Raw genomic sequence first — 5,771 nt, 5'->3', positions numbered from 1 at the left:
TTCCTGAGTCACACAATGTCCTGGACACCCCTAATGATGGGGCGGGGTGAGGGGAAGGAGGAGAACAGGAGGGGGGAGGGGCCTTTTGTCCCTGACAACCCCTGGGGTTGTGGGGGGAGTAGGACAGTGTAGCTGATGGGCAGGTGATAGAAGGGGAGAACTGGGCTGGTGGGGGTCTCTGAGGACTGTCCCAGCCCTTCTGTTGATTCTCATCTCCTTTCTAGAGATGAGAATTACAGGGTGGCCAACAGTGCCCCGGGAGGGTCAGGACCTGGAAACAGAGGTGTAGGGTGATGGGAACCTCCTATTCTTCTCTCAGGAGAGGATACTTGTTTTGTGAAGTAAGTACAGATGCTTCTCAGAGAATCTGCAACTTTCCATTAGTTGAAACCACTACCCTTTGCAGAGGGAACCCAGGGGACTTCTAGGCCTTACCTTGGCCCCTGCTGGGGACTTTTCTTCTTTTGGGGAATAGGCAAGAGGCTGGGCTGGTTTCGGAGAAGATCTTGGCCTGCCTTTGGAGGGTGTGTATAAGATTGTCATCAGTGATAAATGAACATCTACACTAAACTTTGCAGTCTAGTTTACCCATAGTAAACACTGCATTTGGGTGTCTCCCTTGCCCCATGTCTCCCTTTCTCTACTGAAGAGGTCCCTTGGGTGCCAGGAATGCCAGTCATTGACTTTATTCATTGACTTTATTCATTCCACAGCCTGGCGCACCCTTAGTACTTGCCTCTGTTGATGAATATACTTTGCCAGCACCATTTTGGAATGAATAAAATCACTAAAGAGAATTCTTTGTCAGGACTCATCCTATCTTCTTGGGTAAACCCAGGACTGCTTTGGGGTCAGCCACTTCCAGAGTTCCTCTAGTAGCACAAGACTGAGAGTCCAGGGTGGCTGGAGGTGTCAGCAGCAGCTGTGCACAGCCCCTGCGTCGAGGTACCCATGCCACAGCCTGGTGCACCCTTAGTACTTGCCTCTGTTGATGAATATACTTTGCCAGCACCATTTTAAAAACTTTCTGAATTTTGAAATAATTTAAAATTCACCGAAAAAGGGCATTAATACTAAAAGTAATTCCAGGATACTCTTCACTCAGATTCACCCGTTGATATCATTTAACCATGTTTGCTTTATTATTATTTTTCTAAATACATATAGTTTTTTTTCTGAACTATTTTGAAGCAGGGCAGGGCAAATTCTCCTGAGGGGGCAGAGACCAAGCCCTGCCCTGAGAGAGAAGGGTTCTTGATGGAGTGTGTAGATAGAATTCAAACACATGCCAAAGTTAAAGTCAAAAGGAAAGTTTATTAGAGAAGGGGTAACACTCCACAGACAGAGCATGGTCTCCTCTCAGAGGCAGAGAGTGAGAGAACCTAAGAGAGACTCAAAGTGACAGAGACAATAGAGAGAGACGAGGACAGTGAGAGGGACAGAGCAAAGGCACTGAGAGGGACCCTGAATACTCAGGGAAGTCAGTTTATATACATCATTCTGTAGTTCTTTTGAGTTACAGTTTAAGGATTGTTTGCCCATTTCCTTTCATATGGACATACAGTGAAGAAGGATAAGAGTAAGTAGCATGAAAAGGTAAGAATATGTAGTGTGAAAGGTCTGCTGACGATTACCTGCCTTTAATCCATGGGTTCCCTATGGTTTTAGCCATAGGCAATGAATGATTTTATTTTGTATAGGGCAGCCACTTAAAGACTCTTTTGCCTGTTCCCCTTCACAGGTGTGAGAAATAGATTGTTAGCAATCCCAGCAGAAACCTTCCTTTGTTTGGCAGGTGTCCTCCTGGCCTGGCTGCTGGGCTGATCAGCATATTGCTGTTTCTGAATGTAGCTTGATTTAAAATTTTAGTTTTCTTGCCTCCTCCCTACATTAATTTGAGAGTAAGTTGCACAGAAGACATTCCTTTACTTATAAACACATTGGTGTGAATTCCCGAAGAATACAAACATTGTTTTACATAACCACAGTACAACTATCAAAATCAGGAAACTGTTAAACAAAAAATTTTAACTTTTATGGCTGAAAGTCTTAAAAAAGAAATGTTTTATTGAGCCAAAAATGCTAGCCAAAAAGGAGACCAGTCTTGGGGAATGGAGTTTACACCACCAGCATCATGGCTGGATAGGAAAGATAAATGTCCACAGTCCTGGTGTTTTGTAAGCGTTTTTATATCAAGTAGCTGGGAGAAATATGTAAGCCGTTCCCAAAGGATTTATGTTAGTTGTAGACAAAGGTGGTGGGAGAAGGTGAAGTGGGACTCGTTCTGGGATAGGGGCAGCAGAATCTGAAAGGAATGTCAGTCATTGACTTAAAAAAATAAATAAGTCTATCCTTTAATCCTGTGGGCAGTAGATTTGAAGTTCATGTGTAAACAAGAAGTGGAGACTCCTGGGGTTTGATGGTGCCTGGCTTGTCTCTCTTTTGGATAATTGTGGAAATAAGCCACCTGGAAGTTAATTGTAAATTCCAACAGATACACAGGAATGTGAGCAGTCTTTTGTCAGAGCTGGTCCACAGCTATCAACAGGCTAATTGCTCTGTCTCTCACTCTCCTGTGGCTATAATTTTAATTTAGAACATCTCAGGATTTTATTTTTATCAAAACTTCGATTAATACAATACTATTATCTCATTTACAGTCCATATTGAATGTTTGCCATTTGCCCCATAATTTTTTTTAGCATTTTATTTTATTATTAGTTTTAAGTGCCCTATAATGTTTTTTATGATGATTTTTTTTTTGATCTAGAATCGAATCCAGGATCATGCAATGCATTTAGTTGTCATGTCTTTTTAGACTCTTTTAACATAAGTACGGTTTCTTATGTTTTCTGTGTCTTTCATTATATTAATATTTTTGAAGAATACAGGTCAGTTATTTTGTACTGTTTCTAAATTTTGGTATGTCTGATGCTTCCTCAGTTTATGCATTTTTGGTCAGGAATACCATGGAAGTGATATCGTGTCCTTCGCAATGCATCACACCAGGAGACACATGAGTCAACACATCATGCGCGTTAATGGTTGACTAGTATTCCACTGTTTGGTGAACCCTAGTTCATTGACACACATGTCCTATTGTAGGGCATTTAGGTGAATCTCAATCTTTAAAAATATGATAAACTATGCTGTAATAAATATTCTTAAACATACATATTTGCATGGTTGTCTAATTATTTCCTTAGTCTAAATTTCTAGAAGTGAAACCAGTGAGTCAAAAGATTAAAGGATAGACTTATTTTAATTTTATTTATTTTTTAAATAATATTATTTTTCAGTTATATTTGGCATAAAATATTATATCAGTTTCAGGTGTACAACATAGTGAATAAACATCTATATAATTCGCAAAGTGATCACCTCAATAAATCTTGTGCCCCTCTGACACCATACATAGTTATTACAACATTATCTGCTATATTTCTTATGCTATATTTTATATCTCCATGACTGTTTTGTAACTACCAATTTGTACTTCTTAATTCTTTCCCCCTTTTTCACCAATCCCCCAACCCCCTCTCATCTGAAAACCCTCAAAGTATTCTTTGTATCTATGAGTTTATTTTATTTTTTATTTTTTATTTTTTGGTTTGTTAGTTTGTTCTTTAGATTCCACATATACGTGAAATCATATGGCATTTGTCTTTATATATCTGACTTACTCCACTAAGCACAATACCTTCTAAGTCCATCATGAAATATCTTTTTCTATCCCTTTACTTTCCGTCTCTCTGTGTGTCTTTTAATCTGAAGTGAGTCTCTCGTAGGCAGCATATGTAAGGGTTTTGTTTTCTTATCCATTCAGCCACCCTATCTTTTGATTGGAGCATTTAATTCTTTTTCATTTGAAGTACTTGTTGATAGATATGTAGTTATTGCCATTCTTTATATTTTTGACATAAATTTTTTTCTTCTTCTTAAAAAGAAATTTCCTGTAATGCTGGCTTGGTGGTGATGAACTCCTTTAGCTTTTTCATGTTTGGGAAGCTCTTTATCTGTCCTTCAATTCTAAATGAAAGCCTTGCTGGGTAAATTAATCTTGGTTGTAGGTCCTGGGTTTTCATCACTTTGAATATTTTGTGCCAAGTCCTTTTGGCCTGCAAAGTTTTCTTTGAGAAATCAGCTGCCAGTCTTATGGGTGCTCCCTTGTAGGTAACTAATTGTGTGTTCCAAAAGGCTTCTGAAGAAGGTGAAAAGAAAAACAGCAGAATAGAAGCAAATATTTGCAAATCATATATCAGATAAGAGATTTGTATTCAGAATATATAAAAAACTTTTAAAACTCAATAATGACAATTTAAAAAAATGGGCAAAATATTTGAATAGATATTTCACCAGAGAAGATATACAGATGTTCAAAAAACACACAAAATTCATAAATTGGGGTTCACTTAGCTTCTTGAATCCATAGATTTACATCTTTTGCCAAATTTGGGAACTTTTCAGCCATTACTTCTTTGAATACATTTTTCTGCTGCACCTTCTTTCTTCTCTCCTTCTGAGACTTCGATGGCATAGATGTTAGACCTTTTATAGTTCCTTAAATCTCTGAACGTCTGTTCACTTTTTTTTAGTCTATTTTTGTTCTGTTGTCCAGATTGAGTAACTTCTATTTTTCTATCTTTAAGTTCACTGACTCTTTCCTCTGGATTTTAGCCAATCCATTGAGTTTAAAATTTTCATTATTGTATTTTTAAGTTCTAAAATTTCTATTTGGTTCTTCTTTATATCTTCTATTTCTTTGATGAGACTATTTTTTTACTTGTTTCAAGTGAGTTTGTAATTGCTTGTTGAAGCCTTTTTTTATACTTTAAACATTTGTTTGCTTTAAATACATGTCAGATAATTTCAGCATCGAGGTCATCTTGAACGTTGGTGTCTGTTGATTTTCTTTTCTTGTTCAATTTGGTATTTTTCTTGGTTCTTAGTAGGACAAGTGGTTTTCTATTATATCCTGGACATTTTGGTCATTATGAGACTGGATTTTATTTAAATGTATTTTGTGCCAGTGCGGGGAAGGGAGTGCTGTCTCATTGTTGTCAGGTGTGGGTAGAAGTCCAGGTTTCTTACGTGGCCTCTATTGACACTTGGAAGAGGTATCTTGTTACTGCTGTGTGGGATTGGTTGTTCAGGCTCCCTGCTAGGCCTCTGGTGACACAGAAAGCTGTGGGAGTGCAAAGTACCTCATTACTGTTCCTCACTTGATTTACAGTGAAGGAGGGGGACCTGATACCACCAGGCAGGGCTGAAAGTCTGACCTTCTCACCTGGCCTTATCTGACATCATGCCAGCAGTGGGAGGGGCACCTTGTTAAAGCTGGACATCTAGATTCCTCACTCAGCTTTTGCCAGCAGGTTTTATTATTTTTTTCTGTTATATTTGGCTGAAGTATGGCAGTTATTGTCTAAAAGTTTTCTAACTAGGCTGTTCATTTCTTGGTCCTTTGGCTGGAGACTTTTGGGTGGCGCATGTGTGTGTGTGTGTCTCTGTGTGTGTGTGTTAGAGTTTCCTGACTCTGGCTTTTCTGCACCCAGTCTCATGTATGAGGCAAAAAGAAAACTGAGGGAACTAACCACCATGTTGTTTTTTGGGGCTTGGGATTCCTAGCCAGGCTGCCTTTTTCTCTTCATTTTTCAGAGTCTTCTTCTGTTTGTTTTATAACAATGTTTGAGGGTTTAGCTGTACCTCGCAGAAGGAATCAGAAGTGCCTGTACTCCATCTTGTCCTGGAACTGAAAGCCAGTTTGACAA

This window comes from Pteropus medius, unplaced genomic scaffold (genome assembly GCF_902729225.1).
Source record: "Pteropus medius unplaced genomic scaffold, Ma_sr-lr_union100, whole genome shotgun sequence".
Taxonomy (NCBI): Eukaryota; Metazoa; Chordata; class Mammalia; order Chiroptera; family Pteropodidae; genus Pteropus; species Pteropus medius.
This window is presented reverse-complemented; position numbering follows the sequence as displayed.